Source organism: Tupaia chinensis, unplaced genomic scaffold, assembly GCF_000334495.1.
Source record: "Tupaia chinensis unplaced genomic scaffold, TupChi_1.0 Scaffold000688_1, whole genome shotgun sequence".
Classification (NCBI taxonomy): domain Eukaryota; kingdom Metazoa; phylum Chordata; class Mammalia; order Scandentia; family Tupaiidae; genus Tupaia; species Tupaia belangeri.
In genome coordinates this window covers 6,332,701-6,348,081 of record NW_006160211.1, presented here as the reverse complement: position 1 = coordinate 6,348,081, position 15,381 = coordinate 6,332,701, and the positions used below count along the sequence as shown (strand labels likewise).

At 42.2% G+C, this 15,381-nt stretch overlaps 1 protein-coding gene across 7 annotated transcripts in view; it reads right to left on the bottom strand.

The window, feature by feature from the left end:
- Positions 1-15,381, bottom strand: part of FBXO34 (F-box protein 34) — a 94,892-nt gene that overhangs the window by 6,255 nt on the left and 73,256 nt on the right. The window contains exon 1 of one of the 7 annotated variants that reach the window (XM_014592423.2): positions 1,239-1,258. The exons of the other annotated variants lie outside the window; for them this stretch is intronic. The gene's annotated coding sequence lies outside the window, so the exon portion shown is untranslated. Of the gene's footprint in view, positions 1-1,238; positions 1,259-15,381 lie in introns of those variants that run through there. 7 annotated transcript variants of the gene reach the window in all.

The following is a 15,381-nucleotide window of genomic DNA, read 5'->3' as shown; positions in this document are numbered from 1 at the left end:
CGCCCGCCACCGGACAATGGCCCGGGGCTCACGCCCCGGCGCGCAGCTGCGCCGCCGGTCGACCGGCCCCCCTCCTGGGGGCCCCGCAACCCGGGGCTCATGCCCCGGCGTTCAGCTGCCTCTCCAGGGCTGGCGTGTGGCCTTTGGACCAGCAAGCTGAAGCGGAAAACAAGGTCTGAGAACTTGCAACTTGAGAAGATGATGGTTACCAGCCCTGCATTGCCTCAGGGAAGAACAGGAACTACTCTACCATTCTTGAAGTGAAGGTACTTAATGAGAATAGGACAGTGTGGAATGGGGTAAGTGAAGAGAAGAGGATAGAGAAAGATAGCAAGTGAGCGATAGAGAGACAGGACGTCAGTGAGAAACAGATAGGGTTTATTAACTGTTGATGATGACATGTATAGAATTCTCAACTGGATTGGTCTGAGAAGTGTTTCATGATGGGCAAAGTATTTTTACAAGCAAAACGAGAAATAGCAATTGACTGTTTTATAAAAATAATTAGAATAATAAAGATAATGATTGGGGAAAACAGAAAAGATATGGAATGTTGAAGTGGGGAGATTAATGTCTCTGTACTGACTGACGTGCATGGCATTCCCTTTTGAAGAAACAATGTAATACACTGTAAAGTTATATATAATCCAATGTAATATGAAGAAGATATGATGATAAAAAAAAAAAGTCATGGGAAATAGAATTAAAGTATGAGTTTATTTTGGTGCAAAAAATTTTGAAGTCCAGGCCAACCAGTGGCATGGTAGTTAAGGCAGCTGGATCCCAAATGGCCAGGTGTGCAGTTCAAGTCCCAGACCCGACAGCTTGAACAAGCTGGGTGTGTGCCTTTATGCCCAAAATCCCAAAAGAAAAATAGAAGAGAAGGAATTGTAGTGTAACCATCCCCCATGGTGGGTACTTTCTCACTTCCTCTCTTCTCTGAGGAGTGCATGCACCCTGTAACAGAATAAAATTAAAAACAAACAAAACACAGGTCTCAACTTCACCTTGGCTCAATTAAATAATTATCTTAATTTTTTTTAATCCATGCACAATTTTTCATAATACACATTCTCCAGGAACTTTTTGAAGACCCTTTATAATCACTTTTTTATTTTATTTTATTTTATTTATTATTTTTTTGAGAGAGAGATTGCTATAGGGCACATGCACTCACCAAAGAGACAGAGAGAAACAGAAAGTGAAAAACCACCACCACCACCACCACCACCACCTACCCTGGAAGATGGCTATGCTGCAATCCCTTCTCCTCCATTGTCTTTCTCAGGATCTTGGGCACACATACATGAGTTTCAAGACACCGGGTCCAGGATTCAAACTGTGGTCGACTATGTGGGAATCCAGCAACATAACCATTACGCCATCTCCTGGACCCCCTTGCAACTATCTTAAATCAAATTATAGACTTGAGAATCCTTAGTAATTTTAAAAACAATTTTGAACCAGTTCAGAAACACTGCCTTGTTTTGATTCCTGGCCTTTCAGAAATGAGACAGAAAGATGAGTACAGACAGAACAGAGACCTGTGTTCTAGTCCCTGATGAATTAACACAGTAATTTCACCTTGAGGTAAGTCACTTTTCTGGGTATGAGTTGAAATGTTAAATGAGGAGTTGAAATACTAGATAATCTAAAGATTTTGTCAATTTGCAAGCCAAAACAGATGTTATACCCTAGGTTTTAAAAAAGTGTTTTCTAGGGACACCTGGTCTCCTGCAAAATAAACCTATGGACCAAGAAAAAGATGCGCAGTGACCAGTTGGTAGGAGACAGGTGTGAGACCACTACACGCAAGAAGTTTCACCTACTTGCACTTATAGCACAACAATCTAAAACAGATCCTGGGCCACTAAGCATATTCCTTTTCTTTTCTTTTTAGCTAGCTAGCTAGCTATCTAATTTGACCAGACAGGGGCAGAGTGAGAGAAAGGAGTGAGTGAGAGAGAGGGGGCGGGTGGGGGTGGGGAGTAAGAAAGCAAGCCAGCAGATCCTGGACTCGAACCGCGGTCGGCCATATGGAAATCTAGCACCCCTAACCACCATGCTACCTGCTGGCTCCAGGCATATATTCCTTTTCATGTGCCCTATGTTTACGGGGTGCCTACAACATGGCGGCCTCTATGGTAACCACTTTCAGTTATCAGATTTAGTCATCAAGAATAAAAGTGACCATCCAGAGAAGTCCACCTTTCATTTTTCAATCTTTAATTCCTAAAGACATCTCAGCTAAAAGAAGAAAAATGGATATGGAGAAATCCTTCATTTTAGGCATACAAGTGTCTTTTAAAAAGATACCCCTGGGGGGCCGGCAGATGGCATGGTGGTTAAGGGCGCTGGATTCCCCTATGGCTGACCAGTTTGAGTCCTGGACCTGGTGGCTTGCTTTCTCACTTTCCCTTTCTCTCTCTGTCTCTGGTCAAATTAAAAAATAATAACTGAAGATAAATAAATAAATTCTTTAAAAAAAAAAAATACCCCTAGGGCCAGCAGATGGTGTAGTTGTTGTGTAGCTGGACTCCCACATGGCTGTGGTTCCGATTCTGGACCTGATGGTTTGAAAATCCTGCTGGGTTCATGTGCATGTGTGCCCAAGATCCCAGGAGGAGAACAGAGAGGGGACTGTGGAGTGGTCATTCCCCCACTGTCTGGTGCAAGAAACTTTGGTGCAAAAAATTTAAGTCCAGGTCAGCCAGTGGCATGGTAGTTAAGGCAGCTTACACACAGCTTAAGGCAGAAATCTCTTTAAAAAAAAAAGAAAAAGATACCCCTAAAGGACCAGCCCTGTAGCACACCTGCCCTGTGTTAAGGAGCAGGTTCCCACATGACCAGTAACAGTTCAAATCCCAACTCTGGCAGCTTGAAAGCATGCATATGCTTGCCCAGCCTCCTGACAAGATGGAAAGACAGAAGAAAATACTGCAGCATGACCATGCCCCATTGGGGTAGGGTTGGGGGTGTTTTCGCTTCCTCTCTCTTTGGCAAGTGCAAGTGTCCTCAAAGGGTGGGAAAGGGTGGGGACGGGTGTGAGGTATGTGGTGTTTAAGGCAGCTGGATCTTAACTATCTGGCTGACTAGCTCACATCCTGGACCTGGCAGTTTGAAAAAACATGTCAGGGACAAGTGTGTGCATGTGCCCAAAAGTCTGGAAGGAGCAATGAAGGGAGGGATTGCACATGACCATACCCCCATGGGGGTGCTTTCTCACATTTCTCTGTGCAACCCCAACAATCACACATGCCTTCTAGCAAATTAAAAACGAAGAAATAAAGATAACCCTGAAATAGATCCTATCAGGGTCTTTCTAATATTGCAATTTATAGCCTAACCATCTATCCCACCTCTCTAAACTGTAGCACTTTTTTTTTCTTATGAAGAACAAAGGGGTTAATTTTGATGAATTCCTGCATATTTTTTTTCTTATAACATTTCATGTTTTTTCTCTTCTAGTTAAGAACCTTAGTCTACCAGAATCACTAAGATTTCTTCTATGTTTTCTATTGATAGAAGTTTTATAGTTCTTGTTCCTACATTTAACTCTCCATTTTGAGGTTGGTTTGTTTTCGTTTTTGTATAAGGGTCAAAGAGTCAAAGGTAACATGTAAATATCCAGTTGTCCTAGCACCATTTGTTGGAAAGAGGATTCTTCTCCTTTGGACTATCTTGGTTGATAACGTTTCTGGAGTCTCCTTATTTTTTTTTTTTTTTTGAGAGGTTTTTGCTATTGGGTGCATGCGCTCGCCAGACAGACAAACAGAGACAGAGAGATAGAAAGCGAGAAATCAACCCCCAGGGGGGATGGCTATGCCACAATCCCTTCTCCTCCATTCTCCTCTCGGGATCTTGGGCACGCACGCACATGCGCCTGGCGTGAGTTTAAGCCACTGGGTCCAGGACGCGAACCACGGTGGACTACGTGGGAGTCCAATGACATAGGCATTACGCTAACTGCTGGTCCCCTGGAGTCTCCTTTGTAGTCCATTGATTTGTCTTTTGTTTTCTGTTTTTTTTTTTTTTTTGGTTGGTTTGCTTTTTTCCTTCTAGATAGGGGTCTTTACAGTCTCAATTTTGCCAGACCTCTGCAGCACCCAACATTCCCTCTTTCTTCAACCTCTCTCTTCCCGGTACTTTGTGCCCCTGCTCTGTCCGCATCATCCTTCTGTCCATCACATTGCTATCTGGCAATTTTTATATTTTAGCCATCTATAGGTCTTCCCACTCCTCTGTGCTGTAGCATTTTAAATAGGTTTCTATCAGTATAATCTATAGTTCAGTCTTACAAGAAAAGCCACCCAGAATTCTTCAAGAGCAAGAAGCTACATAAATGAAGAAAAGAGGCACACCTCGTGCTGTCTCTGCGGGCTATTTTCTGGCTTTCACATCTCTTTAGCTAAGTGAAATGAAAGTAACCCATAAATTCTCTTATAATGATATCATTTCACAGTGTGAATAAATTTAACTTAAACTTTAGCAATCTGTGTGCTGTTTTGCATCACACATGTTCTCTTTGCCTTCCTCCCTCACACATTAAGTGCTATTATTGATAGAGACATTAAAAAGAAAATAATGTAATTAGAGAAGGCTTTGTTTGCATTAACCTGCAAAGTCAGCCCAGCTGACACATTACTTTTATACAGGTTTTAGCTGGATTAAAATAGGAGTTATCCCTGGGGAACAGAAGTGAGGGGGAAAGGCCAATAGGGACACAGCATTGGGGTGACACCTGGAATGTAGGGACAATTTTGTGGGACCCCAGGAGGAGACAAAACAGTTAAGTACTTCCTCACATCCTCCACTGGCTGAAGGTTGCCTGGGGTTAGCCTCTCCCCTTCCCTCTATGCTTGAAAGCTCTGAAGCAGAAAATAAAAAGAGGCTGGCAAGACTTAGAGAAACTGCAAAAATCTGAGTTTTGGTTGAAATCAGCAATGGACTACGAGGCTATCCTACCAGTCACCAGGGACACCTGCTACAAAAATCCGTAAAATAAAAATTTAAACCCTCCAACAGATTATAGCAGATGGTGCCACTGTTTCCGCCTCCACATTGACGCCCACACCCCCTGCCTCACCCACATACAGAGGCAGGCACAGAGGCTACCTCCAGCTAGGTTTCCATGGCTGCCAATCTCCTCATCACAACTGTATCCTAAACGTTCGCTATAATAAAGTCCTGCTCTGTTGCAATGAAACAGAATGCACGTTTTGAACACCTACACACCAGTGGTCCTTAGACTCTCAGAAAGATCCTTGTGAAAAATAAGATCCCTGAGCCACTGAACCAGAATTCTGGGATTGGACAGAGTCTGTTTTTAGCCATAGATTGACATTTGAAGGGACTTCAGAGTCATGTGTTGGATCCAATGTGAGAGTGTCAATGGGGCTCTCGATTTGCGCTGGGGTGAGATGGAACTGCCCAACAAAACCCAGCAGACAGTTCATACTGAAGCCCCGATCTAAGGCTTGGATGAAGACAGACCCACTTTCTTTCCTGCTAGTGTCTTTAAAGTCCAATAGTCAATGACTTTGTCAAATTCTTTCCTTTACCCTCAACTCCTCACTTTCTTTGACACTGTCTTCACTACTCTCTTCTTTGCCAGTCCTTAAACATCGGTTTTCCCAGAGTTCCCTGTTTCTAGACCATTCCTCTTCTTAAACTAAGTATCTAAGTGATCTGGTAGCTTTTTAACTCCCACGTGCTGAGGACTCTGCCTCCCACATTTCTAGCGGCATATTCTCTCAAACTTCATATCCTACTGCCTGGGAGATAAAATCACCTGGATGTCAGAAAGAACCTCAAAATCAAGTACCTAGTCCATCAGGCCAGAAACGCCCCTGGTTTAAATTCTCCTCTCTAGCCTCTACAGAGTTCTCCTCCCTGACCCCACACATCTAACCAAGTCACTAAAATGCACTTCTCTCCTTCTCTGGCACAGCTCCCTCGTATAAGCAGCCATCTTATCTCTGCTTTACTGTAGCTAGCTCGAGGAAAGTCTGACCTCTATCAGTGCAATGCAAGATGCTGGAGCCCACACCCGACAACCTATGAGCTCCACTCTGTCTTAGCCCTAACGTGCTTCATACTCCGAAGCTCATTCACAGAACCACTGCCACATGACCAAGGAGGTGAAGGCCAACCATACTACTAAGACCAAACCATAAAACTAAAACAGCCTCAAAATTTTTTCATACTAAGCTCTACCCTACAAATACTCATTTCCTTCCATCTATTTATTATCAGAAGTTTACTAACCATTCTGAGCTGGACAACAGTGGTACAGTTATGAATAAGACATAGTTGCTGCCCTTAAGGAGCCAGAAAAGTAAACAGTTAAAATAGAATGTGACAGATATTATAAAGAAATACTAGGTGCTGTGAGAGTCCAAGGTGGGAATAGAAAAGAAGTGCTTACAACTTGGTACGGGGAAGGGCGGTGGTGGTGTGTGGGAAGGGCGGAGACGGTCATACTGGGCTTGAGTTCCCCCTTGAGGGCATAGGAATAGGCCAAAGCAAGCCTGGATATTCTAAATTAAGCTCTGAAAGAAAATATGCAAAGCCCTAAGAGGTTCAAAAGTAGATAATGCTTTTAGGAAACTAAAATAGGTGACAAACAGGGGGACCAGCAGTTAGCGTAATGGCTATGTCACTGGACTCCCATGTAGTCGACTACGGTTCGCATCCCAGACCCAGTGGCTTAAAACTCACGCCGGGCGCATGTGCGTGCATGCCCAAGATCCCGAGAGGAGAATGAAGAAGGGATTGTGGCGTGGCCATCCCCCCTGGGTGGTGATTTCTCGCTTTCTGTCTCTCTGTCTGTCTCTGTCTGGCGAGTGCATGTGCCCTATAGCAAAAACCTCTCCAAAAAAAGAAAAAAAAAAATGGTCTTCATCTTGTGGCCCAAGCAACCATACAAAGAATGCCACTTCCCAGTGATGTGGTGACAACAGTGGCTGAGCTGATCAGAAGCAGGAGAGGCAGAGGTAAGTTTTAAGAAATGCTGGGTTTGATGGGACCAGCAGATGGCTTAATGGTTGACTCCCACGTAATCAACTGCGGTTCAAGTCCCAGACCTGGTGGCTTAAAACTCACGCTTGGCACGTGTGCATGTGTGCCCCAAATCCCTAGAATAGAATGAAGAAGAAGGGACTGTGGTGTGGCCATCCCTCCCGGGGGTGATTTCTCACTGTCTCTCTGGCAAGCGCATGTGCCCTATTACAAAAAAAAAAAAAAAAAAAAAAAGAAAAAAAAAAAAAAAAAAAAAAAAGGAAAAGAAAAAGAAAAAAATGCTGGGTTTGAGTGTCTACAAGATAAAGACATCCAGTAAGTAGGCTGAGGAAGGGAAAAAGATAGTTGTCATAGAAACGCAATGTGTTTGGATAGAGATTACAAGTCTTTTTCCAAGATTTTCCACAATGAACATGTATTACTTATATAATCACAAAAGAATGTATATAAAAGGATGGAGCAGCCACTTGCAGACTCTCTATAAAAGTCCAATAGAGACCAGCGGTGATGGAGACCACTGGGGACCTTGCTGTGAGGACCTGCAGTGAAGGAGGGCAGAAGTTCCAGGGGAGGAGTGACCAGAAGATAAGTAAAAACTGACTATAGAACTCTTTCATGAAGGTTGGCTGTGAAGGAGAAACTCTGTACTTAACCTGTCAGCTTAAACCTTCGCCAGCAGTAATGGTGAGATGGCACAACCGATCAATTAAAACTTGAACAACCTTGCTCCAGTGAAGGCCAAAATCTTGCTTTCTGTAATTCCAGTATTCTTTTTAAACTCTCATGTCTAATTTCAGATCAAAAAAGCAGTAAAAACACTCACCTAAAGATAGTGTACAATCCCAAAACAAAGCTATGGAAGACAACTGGACTTTGTGTTTTTTAAAAATGGATAAATCCCAAAGTCTACAGTCATCCTAACTCTTGCCTGTAGAATGGTAAATGTGATTGATGAGGAATCAAACAGCAATATGTGGTTGGAACAGGAAAATGAGAGACTTGCTAATAAGAGAGAGTTGCTAATAAGCTCTAACCAAAAAAAAAAAAAAAGCCTGTCTTCTTACTTGTCGCAGTCTTCAGTCTTGCCTATCAAAACAGGTTAGAAAACATTTCCTTTTCACTCTGCTCCAGTAAAGACACAAGAATGCTAATTCCGAAGTGGAGTCATTTATAAGTAGAAGAGCCACTCTTTTGTACAGAAGAGAAATAAAAATAGAATAGTACCCAAAGAACCCTTCCCAAGGTACCTTTAAAGTAAGTAAACTCACCATTTGTTTCTTTAAAACTGTTAAAAAAAAGTTACTGGAGAACATCTTATGATGTTCCTTCTTCACTGGACAACTGCAAATGATTAGCAATTCCAGCAAAGTATGGCATGTGCGTTATAAAGAAATTCTTGTTTTTCCAAACGAAAAAGCTGAGGTAAAATGCTTTTGAAGCCCCACAGCTAGGCGATGGTAGATGATTAGAGTTAGATAACAAGAGTCTCCTGGATCTACACTTTCCCCACTATGAAAAAAAGTCACATCAAAAACCTAGGTTCAATGATAAAACAAAATTAAATAATTCTCTTTTTTTTTGGAGAGGTTTTCGCTATAGGGTGCATGTGCTCGCCAGACAGACAGAGACAGGCAGAGAGACAGAAAGTGAGAAATCACCCCCCAGGGGGGATGGTCACGCCACAATCCCTTCTCCTCCATTCTCCTCTCGGGATCTTGGGCACACAGGCACACGCGCCCGGCAAGAGGTTTAAGCCACCAGGTCCGGGACGTGAACCTCGGTCGACTACGTGGGAGTCCAGCGACATAGCCATTACATTAACTGCTGGTTCCCAAAATTAAATAATTCTTACAGCATCTATTCAAAGTGCTTTTATCTTCCAAATTAGGTCAGTTGTTCTTAAGTGCCATGTCACACCTTTATACAAAACTGAGATGCCTTAAAGCAGCCATACATAACACAAGCAAACTAATTTAAAAGTAAAACTGTTTCCATGGGTATTGAATCGGGAAACCTGCCAAGATCTGCAGGGTGTGGTTATAGGCAGAGGCATGGGAAGACTTCCCTCTCCTCCATATGCCTCGGAGCATTGACAGAATGCATTCACCTCCCACAGAGCACCTTAAAAACAACGCTCAACAAAAAATAATTACAGTTCAGAAGAGACAGTATTTCTTACACTGAACTTCAAAATACTGGGGGATGACTTTTTTGAGGAAGGAGATTATTCTCTTTTTCCAGAGTGATGTGGTTCTGCTGCAATCCCTTCTCCACATCTCCATCCTTTTGGTATCTGGAACCTGTGCACGCACGCGCACACTTGTGGCCAGCATGTTTTCAGGCCGCAGTATCTAGGATTTGAACTGCATGGTCAGTCATGTGGGATTCAACTCCCTTAACCACCAGATCATGGACCAGCTCTTTTTCCCATATTTTTTTAAGAGCAGTTTTTGCTATACAGCGCATATGCTTGCAGGAGAAAGAGACAGAAAGTGAGAAATCACCCCTGCCCCCACCCCAGGAGATGGCCACACTGCAATCTCTTCTCCTCTCAGGATTTTGGGCACACACACACCTGGTGTGAATTTTAAGCCACCAGGTCCAGGCCTCAAACTACAGTCGACTACATGGGAAAACCAGCAACATTATACCACCCGCTGGTCTGTCTTTTTCCTTTTTTAAAGACTATTCTCTGATGCCATTTTGTGGGACTGTAAAACGATTAGGGTAATTAGCAGTGCACAAAGAGAAACACTGTATTGTCTTGTCTAGTAACAGAAACTGAGTAGTGCAGAGGATCACCTTTAGAAATACATGGATGGAGGGCCTTCAGGTGGCATGGTGGTTGAGGGAGCTGGACTCCCATGTGGCTGACCCTGGTTTGAGTCCTAGGCCTGGAGGCTTACTCTCTCATTTTCTCACTTTCTCTTTCTCTGTGTCTCTCCCTGGAAATATTAAAATAATAATAATAAACAAAGTTAAATAAAATAATTCTTAAAAAAAATGATTTTCTAGAACTCATTGCTCACAGCTTCCTCTCAGAATTCATAGTGCGGGCTGGCAGGTGGCATGGTGGTTAAGGTGCTGGACTCTCATGCAGCTGACCATGGTTCAAGTCCAAGGCCTGGCAGCTTGCTTTCTCATTCTCCTTCTATTTCTGTCTCTTTCTGCTCAAATTAAATAATAACAATAATAAATAAAATTAAATAAGTGATTCTTTAAAATAAAAAAGAATACACAGTGATATTTAATTCAGCACCTACCTATGGGTTATCATAAATCACAACCAGAGATAACGTCCAGCAAATGAAGGTTTATAATAAGCTTGATGGTACAGCAAAATGTACAAAACATATTAAAAAGGAGTATGACAAGTGAGGAAGGATAGCCATTATTTTCCTCTTCCACTGTGATCGAAAGAGAAGCAACACCTAATAACAGTTTGACAGTGTTGCAAAATATGGATTTAATGACGTGTAAATTTATGGGTACCTTCTCCCCCTTTCTTGGAGCAGGGATGAAATGTCCTAGGGGAGAGAATGCTTTCTCAAGCTGTTGTAAAGTATTTAGTAACAGGGACCAGGAGTTGATGTAATGGCTATGGCGCTGGACTCCCATGGAGTCAACCACGGTTGGAGTTTCGGATCCAGTGGCTTAATAAACTCACACCAGGTGCGTGCATGTGCGTGCATGCCCAAGATCCTGAGAGAGGAGAATGGAGAAGGGATTGTGGCATGGCCATCCCCCCTGGGGGGGTGATTTCTCGCTCTCTGTCTCTCTGTCTTTGGTGAGCACATGCACCCTATACCAAAAACCTTTCCAAAAAAAAAAAAAAATATGTATTCAGTAACAGTCCAGGGTAGACACTAAATATTATATTTTGTTAAATTGACCATGTTTATCTAATTTAACTGAGTGTTAGTTCACAAAGTTATTTCCTATTGCTCCTATGACATATTGCCAAACAACAACAAAACTCTAGCACCTTTATTGCTACCCAAACTGATGAAAAACCTACTGTACAACACATAGATGCCACTAAAAGAACATCAAAATCCAGGTGAAACCTAATAAAAAGTTAAAGTCCAATAAGAAAAATTTTAATACATTTTGAAGTATACATTGAGCATTACAAGAAAATTTCACTTCTGCAGATTTGCAGGTATTCAAAGTTCCTATTAAAAATACCTTTGCTTATTCTACCTACTCTAATATTTCCTACAGAAAATAAAGGAAAAGCATCTATTCCCTCACACAACAAACTGCTACTTCCTTGAGTGAGCTGATACTTGCTTCTACTTTGAAATCAAGAATTCTGCCATATACTTTTTCACATAAATGTTTATATGCATTTTAATGAATGGCAATAGTAATCTTTGACATTTGCATATGCAGTACTTTCAAAGAGCTGCTCCCTGATCAGCTTTAATATATGCCCTATTTGACCAAAATGTAACTCATACATAAGGCTGTCTCTCCTAGGGAGTAAATATAAATGATTCTAAGGACAGCCAGGAGTATAGCTTCAAAAATCCATTAGGTGACTAATAACTTTTTTTAAAAGAATTATTTTTACTTAATTTGATTTTATTATTTTAAATTTGACCAGATAAAGACAGAGAGAGAGAGAGAGAAAGTGAGAAAGCAAGCTGCCAGGTCTGGGTCTCAAACTGTGGTCACCCATGTGAGAGTCCAGCGCCTTAACTACCATGTGACCTGCTGATCTCCAACTAATAACATTTGGTATGAAAAATAGAAGAGTTACTAATTCTAGAATGTAACTGCAACACCACAGTGTGTCTGCCAACACACACACACACACACACACACACACACACACCTACCTCTGAGTTGGACAATGACCTTTAAGCCAAATACCTAACACAAGCCAGCTGGGCATAGGCTGGCCCATGAACAGTTACAAGTAACTTAATTTTACAATGGTTTATCCCTGGGCAAAGACAGAGAGGGGGAAGTATCAGGGAAACAAATACATGGAGTGAACAGTTTGCTTGCTGAATCAATGCAGACAATAGAACGGGCAACTTAGGACTTCCGTCAGCACTCTTGTGCAGGGGTGGAGAGGGTGGAGGGTTACTTCAGAAATAGGCCCATGGTGCTTATCAAAGAAAGCCTCAGGTACAGTCCTGACTGACAGTTTGGTTCGGCTGCTCAGTAACTGTTCTTCCTTCTACCACATGCCTCCGGGACCTGTGGAACCAAGGCTGAAGTAGCAGTCTGTGCACTGGCTGCTCCGTGCACACTGTTAAGAATGGCTACTTGTAAACAAATGAGGCTTCTTGGGCCAGCCTGTGACACAGTGGTAAAGGTGGCTAGATATCACATGGCCAAATACTTGGTTCAAGTCCTGGATTTACTGGTTGAAAAACACTACAGGCACATGTGCAGGTGTGTCCAAAATCCCAAAAGAAGTGAGAAGTAGAGGAGATGGGATTGCGCTCATGAGGGGTGCTCTCTCATCTCTTTGTCTCTGGGAAGTGCACATGGCCTCTGGCAAAAAAAGAAAGGAAAAGAAAAATAACTAAATAAATGAGGCTTATGGTCAAAAGAAAACAGAAAAAGTGGCTGCTTGGGAGCAAAATTAACAAATGGGGTTAAAAAGGAATATTTCCAAAAGGTGACATGGGGAATTTACACTACAGAAAAATCAATTATTAGACATGCAGGAGCCCAAACTGCACTGTTACCTGGCAAGTGCACAGGTTCTCAGGTTTGTGTGCTTGTCTTAGGTAATTAACTGTCCCTTAAATATTGGGTTGCCAGGAAAATCATGAAGCACTTTTGCATAGAAAAACTGAAAAATATATCATGACTTTCCAGGCAACCCAATAGTTACCTGGAAGTGTCTTCATCTTTGTAAACCCACAACCATCCCACTCAGCAGAATTTGACTGAATCTGGAATTCCTAAAGCCACAGATCAAAGATAAGGCTTACAATGAGGTAAACGGAACTCAATTAAGCCACCGGGTCCGGGACACGAACCACGGTCGACTACGTGGGAGTCCAGCGACATAGCCATTACGCTAACTGCTGGTTCCCAACAAATGAGGCTTCTTGGGCCAGCCTGTGACACAGTGGTAAAGGTGGCTAGATATCACATGGCCAAATACTTGGTTCAAGTCCTGGATTTACTGGTTGAAAAACACTACAGGCACATGTGCAGGTGTGTCCAAAATCCCAAAAGAAGTGAGAAGTAGAGGAGATGGGATTGCTCTCATGAGGGGTGCTCTCTCATCTCTTTGTCTCTGGGAAGTGCACATGGCCTCTGGCAAAAAAAGAAAGGAAAAGAAAAATAACTAAATAAATGAGGCTTATGGTCAAAAGAAAACAGAAAAAGTGGCTGCTTGGGAGCAAAATTAACAAATGGGGTTAAAAAGGAATATTTCCAAAAGGTGACATGGGGAATTTACACTACAGAAAAATCAATTATTAGACATGCAGGAGCCCAAACTGCACTGTTACCTGGCAAGTGCACAGGTTCTCAGGTTTGTGTACTTGTCTTAGGTAATTAACTGTCCCTTAAATATTGGGTTGCCAGGAAAATCATGAAGCACTTTTGCATAGAAAAACTGAAAAATATATCATGACTTTCCAGGCAACCCAATAGTTACCTGGAAGTGTCTTCATCTTTGTAAACCCACAACCATCCCACTCAGCAGAATTTGACTGAATCTGGAATTCCTAAAGCCACAGATCAAAGATAAGGCTTACAATGAGGTAAACGGAACTCAATTTCAGAATAAATTGTGGGCCTTTTGAACCAGTTTTGCAATAAATCCATGAGAGGGGACGTTGGGGTGATTAAAGGAACCCTTACAATTCCTAGGGAAATTCTTGGATACAAGTGTATATTGATTAGCATGGTTATAAAAATACAGTACAAACAACATATATTTTATGATAAGTACATATTTCCCATGTCATGACATGGTCTTCGAAGCTATCATGTGTAAACGTGTAACTGCCAGAATTTATTTGACCATTTCCTCCAATTGTGGACATTATGGTAATGTAGCATCTTCTTGGATATGGTCTCTTACACAATTAGGGGTATGTCTCTAGAAAAGACTATGAGAGGATGAGCAAGTGGCGTGATGGTCAAACTACAGACTCCCACATGGCTAACTGCAGTTTGAGTCCTGGACCTAGAGGTTTGCTTTCTCGTTCTCCCTCTCTCTCTATTCCTCTCTAATCAAACTGAATAATAATAATAAATAAAATTTTAAAAAGAAAAGTTTCAGAAGAATTCTTGAGTCAGAGAGTATTTTTATGACTAGATAGATGGGTATCTTGCTCAATCACTATCCAGAGGGGTAGTGCTAATTTTCACTGCTACCTGCAAAAACAAGCATGCCAGTTTTATGACAAGGGTTTTGCTGTTTAAAGAGGAGAATAAAAAGGATTGTTTTTATACCAAGAGAAAGAAACTGATGTAAATTTAGAGATAAAGATACGGTTTTTTTTTTTTTTGAGAGGTTTTGGCTATAGGGCACATGCGCTCGCCAGACAGACAGAGAGAGACAGAGAGACAGAAAGCGAGAAATCACCCCCCCAGAGGGGATGGTCACGCCGCAATCCCTTCTCCTCCATTCTCCTCTCGGGATCTTGGGCACGCCCGCACACGCGCCTGGCGTGAGTTTTATGGCACCGGATCCGGGACGCGAACCACGGTCGACTATGTGGGAGTCCAGCGACATAGCCATTACGCTAACTGCTTGTTCCCGAGATAAAGATATGTTTAAATGACAACAGAGTAACTTGTTTTTATTTAAGGAAAACACGTCTAACACCTCTAAAATGTGACTACATGCTAGGCGCTGTTCTAAACTCACAACACCCTAAGAGCAAATTCTTACTACGGCCAGCTATAGACAAGGAAACCAAAGCAGAAGGATAGGAACTTGCTCAGATGACACATCAGGCACATCACAGAGCCTAGCTATGCAAGCAGTCAGAAATTTCGGATTTCTTCAATTTGATATCTTAGTTAAATCTATCTGTTGATGAAATATTTAATAACTTTTTTCTAAATGCCAGGCATTGAGCTAGAGATCCTGGGGTTTCAGCTGAACAAAATCCAGGAATTTCTGCCCTCATAGCAACCTTGAGAAATATATTTTGACCCCTTTATTTATTCCCAAATCTAAATGTTTCCAATGTATTCAAATAAACTTAAGAAATATTCTAATTTGGGAACCAGCAGTTAGCGTAATGGCTATGTCGCTGGACTCCCACGTAGTCGACTGCGGTTCGCGTCCTGGACCCGGTGGCTTAAATCTCACTCCGGGCGCATGTGCGTGCATGCCCAGGATACTGAGAGGAGAATGGAGGAGAAGGG